Source organism: Zalophus californianus, chromosome 13 (assembly GCF_009762305.2).
Source record: "Zalophus californianus isolate mZalCal1 chromosome 13, mZalCal1.pri.v2, whole genome shotgun sequence".
Taxonomy (NCBI): Eukaryota; Metazoa; Chordata; class Mammalia; order Carnivora; family Otariidae; genus Zalophus; species Zalophus californianus.
In genome coordinates, this window is record NC_045607.1 from 59160296 (window position 1) to 59169354 (window position 9059).

A 9059-nucleotide genomic window follows, 5' to 3' on the forward strand; every position below is an offset into this window, starting at 1 on the left:
CTTGGGGAAACCATGCTGTTCTCTGACTTTACTGCATTAAGCTTTAAAAGGTAACTACCTACACTTTTAAAAAAAAAAAATTATTGTTATGTTAATCACCATACATTACATCATTAGTTTAACTACCTACACTTTTAATGTATTACTGTGTTCAGAAAAAGTATCTGAAGAGTTTGATCTGATTATAAGAAGCTTGCTAATTTTGGGGGGAGCATCAACAGGATACAAGAGGCAGCTCTTATCTTAGCATATAGCTAGTATTTCTTTCACTGTGAGACTGATAGCCGAAGATCATGAACTGAAATATCAAAATGCCCATCAAGAGCTTAGCAATCACACCTGAGCTAAATGTGCTTTTCCTTGAAATCTGGAATAATACATAGCAATTGATTACGTTATGCCTAGGGATTCTTTTTCCTTCTTGCCTCCTCACCTTTTTCTCTCCTCCTTCTCTCTCCCCCTACCTCCACCCACCCCCCTCCTCCTCCTCCTCCTTCTTCTTCTTCTTATCAGAATAAACAATAGCAGTACAGCTTGACTTGCACATATAAATTGAAGATAATGATATTTTGGCTTTTTGTTCTAGTTTAACCAAACCAGTGCATATAAATCAGTCAACAGTTTTTATGCTTTAAAAACTTTAAAAGGGAACACTGCTGATCATATCTTCCCAATTTGATTTTTTTTTTTTTTAATTTGGTGCCTGGGTTCATTGTTTCATCTCTTTTTCTCACTACCTGTTTTTATTACAGTCTAAGTATATGTTTTGTTTTGTTCTTTTTTCTGAATCCCTCCTTATGAAAGTAGCTGTGGTAGATTGCACCTGTACAAGTCGATCCTTTGGGATCAAGTGGAAGTCACTGTGAGTAGTCCAGAGGGCCACTTTCCCCAATACTTGCAGCTGACTCCTCCATTGCAGATTTTCCCAGAAGTGCATCAATAACTCGCCTCTGTAAGTGACCACCCTCCAAATACACAAACATATCCTGTTTTTGGACATGCTCAGACTTATCTTTGTCTCAATTTAGAAAATATCTTGGGTTCTCTGATAAACAGATTATTGATTCGAAATTACCAAAGCATGCATTGTTTATTGATTTTTAGAGACATATTCAGTAGGTTATCAAGGCAATTAATTTATTTTTAATACTTGAGAACCTTGAAGAACAACCAGCTATAACATGGTTTCTTACAAGAAAAAGAAGTAAGCACACACATATATCAGTTCTGTTTACATAGCACCATTTTGAAAAAAGAGTGTTCTACTGAAATAAATGAAGATAATATACTTGGTTATTTGTTTTGTTTGATTGATTTTCTTCTCAATATCTTTAACATATATTACTAAACAGATGCAAATATCAGTTGAGGTCATAGCTCTTGATCAGATCGCCAAATTTCAAAAGCTTGGATCTACCATTAGAGGCTGTGTCATACTGGATAAGAGTTTTACTTTTCTAAGCCTCTGTCTTCTCATGACTTATTTCCTGAGTAGTCAAAATGATTAAACAAGATGAAATACATAAATGCTCATAAATGCAACAAATGGCATCTCTCTTTGCTCTGTATACATCTGAACATTTGCCATCACATCTTACATAATTTAGATTCTGATTTTGAAATGTATTTCTTGCCCTCAGGAAGCATATGGTCTAGTGGTCATATGTCTCTGTATTCATTGACAACCCAAGCCAAGATATTAAATTAATGGGTTCTGGTTGCTAAATGTGTTGGTATTGATGAGCATAAGAGAAAAGGCATTGAAGAATTTTTGGCTCTGCAGCTATTGTTTCTGAAAAGTATACCGTAAAATCCAAAAGTTAACTTCTGAGGTTAGTATAGAGATCAAACTGAAAATAGAGACAAGACTCTGAAGTGGGGTGTAGCTTATCAGAGGTCCTTTAAAAATTTCCCCTATTCCACTGATCTCAATTTGGCATCCCAGCTCATCTGACTTGTTCACAAGTTCTTCCATACGAGAAAAGTCCTCAGTGCTGATTGTGAATCACGTGGGCTGCTGCTAGTCTTGTGTGACTTCGTTTTCTGGCACTTCTTGCTGGGGACTGCTGTAGCAGGATGTAGCTTCATCACGTGGAGCTGCCGCTTTTAAAAAGTGTGATGTACATCACCTACAGGCAGGTATCTCAGCTGGTTCAGTGACAAAGCAAAGCAGTTTCATTTCCCAGCCTGAGGCCTCAGCTCCACAGAGAGCCCTACAAGCTTCCTTTTTAATGCTCCAAGATAACTTCACAAGCACCAGATGGTTCTGGTAAGTCCGGGATGGTTAGGAGGCTTCCTGTTCAAAGCAGTACCATGGCAGGAGGGTCTGGCCGGGCCTCGAGAGTTCTCATGATGACAGAAAGAAAGGAATAGTGGTGATGATAGGTACTAGATTCTGTGTGAAGGAAGCCTCATATCTCTCTGTTTTTATGATTAAGGAAAAATAACCATATACTTCTAGAAAGAAATCCTATTCCTTTACTTAGATAACCTCGGAGGTAATGTTTTCCTATGAAATCACAGGGATTTGGGGAAGTCAAAGGGCATTGGTGAGGAACTGGGTTAACTGCCCAAACTGGGGTCAGAAAGTGGGGATATTACTTTCAAGAGTTAATGCGAGGAAACTGGGCAGACATTTCATAATCAGTCATTTGAACCATTCTCAGAAAATTAGATCATTAATTGTATAAAATTCCCTGAAGCATCAAAATATTTTGCATGCTTGAAATCCTGCAGATGGTACTCACAAGTAAGAATATATTGTATTTATTTGCAAATATCATAGAGCACATTCATAACTTGTTGTGGATGGCATATGTGTCCCATTGCAGGGAAAATGGTGAAGTAGTCAGTTTTGGGTTGTGGAGTCAAATGGGGTTTGGTTGTTTCATTTATTTATTATTTTTAATCAGGCATGGGGACAGAAAAATAGGGCTTACTTTTTTTAAAGATTGAATTTATTTATGAGAGAGAAAGAGAGAGAGAGAAAAAACATGTGTTGGGGGGGAGGGCCAGAGAAAGAGGGACAAGCAGACTCCCCCGGAAAGTGGGGAGCCTGATGTGGGGCTTGATCCTAGGACCCCAGGATCATGACTGGAGCCAAAGTCAGATGCTTAACTGACTGAGCCACCCAGGTGCCCCAATAAGGCTTACTTTTAACCATGCTGGGAGGACATTTAGGATTGCGTTTGAGTAGATTCTTTTTACTTAAGAGCCAAGTTAAAGGTAATTTTCTGGGGCAATTTAATAACATTTTAAAACCAAAATTCTCTAGAAGGATCATCTAATTAGTTGAATGTCTGAATGTGTTATTTTTTTCTGGCATGCTTGAGGAATTTTCTATTCTATGGCATGATATTCTCTCTGCTAGTTTCACTCATCACTGCTCTGTCACCTCATCAGTTTTGCCCAAGATAAAAGCTTTATCATGATCTCCCACTCTCTTTAATTCTCCTGTGGGTACAACATGTGGCTTCCTTCAAATATGATTTTGGCAGTTTTTACTCAATCAAAAGGAATTCCTCCTCCCTCTGGCCCTCCATATTCTGTCTCTCCTGTCCAAGCTGTGTCAGCCCTAAGCACTTTCAGTGGTATTTTTCTTTCATTTCTGGTTTGTTTGGCGTTCAACAGAGTAATGATTGAGGTGGCTTGTCTAAAAATAAGTTTCCAAGCTCTGTCTTCAAACTGCAAATCAGAACCCTTTGACATGGAGTCCAAAAATCTGTAACTCCCCCTGGTAACTCAAATACATTGTATTTTGAGACTCATACATCCTATATGTTCATGTATTACTGCCCTCAAGAGCCAAATTACCTGAAATGAATTTATTTTATAAAAACTCCATTGAAATGTTAACAAATTATGTAGTGTAGTTTTAAGGGCTTAATTTCTGTAATGAAGTTTCAACAGAACATAGTGTATCTTCTCTAATATCATTTCTTAAGTTGCTGGAATGCTTAGCTAGAGTCTGATTCATTACCTTAAACTCTGGATCCACTGTGTGAAAATTTAGCGTTGGAGAAGACATGGAGAGCAATTTTGGTTATAAATGGTTCTGGATGCCAATGCTGTGATATACCCTTTTTGCTGTGCTTTATGTGTGGGTATAGAGATTGCAAATTTGGTGATTATTTGGGTAAGAACAAAGTGTTGTTAAATTGAGAAACTAAGTATCTTGCCTGAGGGGTGTATTATATTCTCTGTAACACTAAGGTAATTTCCAAATAGCAAATATTAAAAATAGAAGATTAATTTTCATGCCTAGCTACGTAATTTCTACAACACTGGGAATTGGTCTTCCTCAAGACACAAGTAGATTAATGTTTTTGCTAATCCTCTTTCCTCCCTTTTGCAGACTGTAGCTTCTGCCTCACCCCCTCCTGCCCTACCCTGAATGAGATATCCTACCCCCACAGAGCTGAAAGTATTCCTGTAGTTGGCAGTCTGGTTAGTTAATTAATTACTTAATTATAGCTGTCTGCTAATCTTTGCCAGGTTGGAATAGCAGGCCCAGGACTTAAGATTGGCTTTATGACTTGCCTTGTCTTTGTTAGGATTCTAGATTTTCTTTCATATAATTGACTTTATGTCCTCTTGCTGTGAACTTTCTACTAAGCATTTATAGCTTCTGTCTTTTTACCTCAATGTTCATTCCTGGGGCCTGAATGAATCCAGCATGACATAGAAAACAGGACATGACTCTGAATATCACAACTGACTGAAGGACCCTACTATTTGGGCTCTTCAGCCATATGAGAATTTTTGGTATTGAAAATAGCCCAATTTTAACTTAAATATACTCTTTTACCTCACATAGTCATGAAATTCTGTAATTTGCCCTGAGGGGCACAGTCTGTAGGTAAGAAAGTCTATCTCATTTCTGATTCTTGCCTGCAAATCTTTGGCCTGGCTCCACCACTGAACTTTCTCGTGGACAAGATTGTTCAAGTAATGGCAGAGAAGTGTTTTTGATTTTATAATATATCTCTTTCTTTTTACTTTGAAAATAATGAAATATGGCAAATAGAATAGTCAGGGTTACCATTTATGTCTATCATGGGAAAAGATAATATTTTAATGGTTTAGTAAAAACTGTACTTAAATTTAATAACGTGACTATAGTAAACTAATTTTTTCAGCCATAACATAATACCTGCACTATAGATTTTCTATGCCAAACAAGCCTGATTCCCTTTAAGTTCTTTTCTTTTTTCCCCTTAAATTTATAGATTAAAATCTTACAAATTCTGATTTTTTAAAAAAATATTGAATATTGTAGATGCTCACCTCAAGAACAAGTTTTGAGTATTCTAAAAAAATAGATTCTTTTCCTGCCAGGAACTTATATTTTGAGTAAATTCTAGTTACTGAGATTTATTTGTATAATATTTATTTGTATAATATTCAATACTAAATGATAAATATTAGATTAACCTATCAATACAACATAACAATTCCAGTAATTTATAGTAATTACGAGGATCCATTTTGTTTATTCTCACCTATTCCTTCCCATTACCATATAATTTCAATTCTTCTTATTTTTGTTTATCCTATAAGTATGAATTTAATACTTGCTAGGTACTTGGCTAGATATTGGGAATATAAAAATAGAAATTCATGGTCTTCCAATGAAGAATGTAGATTTTTATGGACAAAATTCAAAATCTTTAAAGGATCAAAAGGACAGGTTTAAAATGAAGCATACCACACTAGAACATTCATATTTAAAAGACATCCAAACAGGTTTATGTTTCTTGAACCATGAAATACAGTAAAGCTCTTACCCACTTGGATCTTAACCCCACAATCTTGAGCCTAGGTGCCATGGTCTAACAATGAGATCACTGGCCACAATCCTGGCTAAATTTCATCAATCACACCAGCCACAGTTTGTCTATACCTTTATATATATTTCTGCTCTCATTTAATGATAGCATTGTATTTATATTTATTTTATAATAAAATAAATATATTTCCTTATATTTATATTTATTTTATATATATTTACATATATATGGTTTGTATAACCATACACATACGCATGCTTATGTATATACATACATATATATATTTGCAAAGACAATACTTGTGTATTGGTGTTACTTTATAGAGTCAAACCTATGCAAGATATGTCATGTCAAAATATGTGCTAAGAGAAGGAATTATCATTTACTGAGGGCTCATTTCCCAAATATGGAACACATTCAGGCATAACACAGAATTCTATAAGCTATTATAGTCTTTATTTTAGTTATTTTTGTAAAAGTAAGCCAAGTCTAAGAGTGTAAGTAACTTTGTCAAGGTCGTTCACCTTCTTTAGCAATGGAAAAAAGGTCTAATTTGAGGAAACAGATATAAAGTGTACTTTAGCATTTATGGTTTAAAAAAAAAAGTGATACACTGGCACCTTTTTCTATCAACTGAGAAAATTCCAAAGTGTAACAACTATTTATAAGCTCTGGAAAGATGTCTCTAAGAGATATTTAGTTTCTCTTCTTGTCCACAAGTGACCTGAATCCTTGTCAGTTTTCTCTAGTGAAGGGACTAGTAAACATTTTCTGTAAATGGTCAGAGAAAAAAACATAGGTTTTGGAAACCATAAGGTTTCTGTTCCAACAACTTAAACTTTCTGTTATAATGAAAAACATTTATAGACACTACGTAACTATGGCTGTGTTCCAATGAAACTTGCCTTCAAATACAGGTGTTAAGCAACGTTTGGCCCACTAGCTAGTTTCCTAACCCTTGCTTGCATTTTATTTTACCTTTTGAAGACTTATTTATTTCTTTTAGAGGGAGAATGAGAGCGTGCATGTGCATGAGTGAAAGGAGGGGCAGAGGGAGAGAATCTTCAAGCAGACTCCCCACTGAGAGCAGAGCCGCACAGTGGGCCTGATCCCATGACCCATGAGATCATGACCTGAGCCTAAACCAAGAATCGGAGGTTTAGCCGACTGAGCTACCCAAGCGCCCTCCCCCTTGCTTGCATTTTAGACTGGTGATCACTGAATAACTTTGATCACATATACCATTATTGAAACAGTTTCATGCACATACACCAATAGATGACTTTACTAATGTAAAGGGATTCACAAGAACTATTGTTCTAATATATTTTGTTCAGTATGCAACATGCATGAAAACATAGAATAAAGATTAAGTAAAATATGTAAGTAGAAAGTCAATTTTATTTCCCATCATGTGGAATGTCCTACCCACCACCTGGTGTGTGAAGCACTATATTGAAGAACACTGCCCTAGATACAGCCAATAAAACAATGAGATATATATGGAGATATATATCGAGATATATATCTCATACATGTACACACACATATATATATTAGGTATATATATTTACAGTTGGTTAGGTTCAGTTGGTATTTTATTAAACATACGTTTTCCTTCACAATAGGAATATCAGATTATAACAACCATACTACTTTTAGAATTAAATGAGGTCTAGTCTCTTATTTTTGCCTTAAATCCTCTTTCTTTGCTCTCTTTCTCCTCCATCCCACACTTCTTTGTCTCCCTCTTTCCTTTAAAGGCACCTGAGTTATCAGCTTTTGTTAATACCTGTCAGTCTCAGCATGGATTCAATTCCCCTTTTGACTTGGGAAATCAATAACCTTGAGGTGTTTCTACAGAACACTCTACTAGATTTTTGCTACTTTGTTCCATACAAAAACAAAAGTGCTGTACTTCCGTTGAGTTTATGCTTTAAGTTTTTGTGTTTTGAGTTAGTGCCATTTAAAATTACTCCAAGCAGACAACCATAGGTGTGTTGGTTCAAAAGAAATAGCAGATTATATGAAAACCTTCTAACTCAAAATTCTTTTAAGCATAAATTATCTCAATATTCTGCTTTATTTTCATTCATGATTTAAAATATACATGAGTACATAAATATGTATATATGCATCTAAAATAATATCTTCCCTTAGTTATTTTAGAAGAAAAACAAGCAAAATTTTTCTAATATTAAAAATTTATAGTCTTTCATATTAAATATTTATTTCAATTCCTTGTCCAAGCAAATACAAAGAATGATTTTTTACATAAGTACTTACATGTATTTTCCAGCATACTTAAGAAACCAAACTGTCAAAAGCAAAGTGCAACATATCTCTGTTTAGATTTTAGGAATATAGTCTAAATACTTATTGGCAGCTAACCTAAGATATGTGCATGTCCTTTTAGCAAATGTGTCTTGAGTATGTATTTGTGTGTAGATCTGAGAAGGTATGAGGTATACCAGACAGAAAAGATTCAGTTAAGTTCTATGAAAATTAGATTCCATTTTTATTTTTTTATTTTTTTTAAAGATTTTATTTATTTATTTGAGACAGAGAGAATGAGAGAGAGAGAGAGAGAGCACATGAGAGGGGGGAGGGTCAGAGGGAGAAGCAGACTCCCTGCTGGGCAGGGAGCCCGATGCGGGACTTGATCCAGGGACTCCAAGATCATGACCTGAGCCGAAGGCAGTCACTTAACCAACTGAGCCACCCAGGCGCCCTAGATTCTATTTTTAGTTTCTTCCACCAAGATTGTATGTGACCTTAAATAAATATTTACTCTCTCACAGTCCCACCTTCTTCATGTTGAAGGGAAGGAAAAATTCTTCTCTACCTGAAGGTCTTCCAGCTGGACTAAGAATTAAATTTAAATGAGACACATTAACAGGAGGATAAAAACAAAACAAAACAGTGTCTTACAATGTAAGCACAGAGACCCAATAATGAAATTGAGACCTCAAGAAATGACCAAAGCAGATAGTTTTTGTACTTTTTAGACGAAGAGGCAATAAATTTGTGAGAAATTGACAGGACAAAGAAAACTGTGGGAGCTTCCATTAGTAAGGAATTCTAAACAGAATTTGGGCTGGGACAGTAAATTAGTAAAAACTAACAAGGATTGTTTATATAGCCTCCTGGGCTTTAAATTTCCCATCTCTGATAAGGTCTCTACGTCCTGGTACAAGGTGGGTGCCTTTCCCATGAGAGATTCATTTCCTGCCTTCAGGAAAGGAGGGTCTGAATATCCTCCTTAGATAG

General features: G+C 35.7%; 1 long non-coding RNA gene across 1 annotated transcript in view; it reads left to right on the top strand.

Moving 5' to 3' along the window:
- Positions 1-9059, top strand: part of LOC113934743 — a 281624-nt gene that overhangs the window by 210833 nt on the left and 61732 nt on the right. The window lies entirely within an intron of this gene.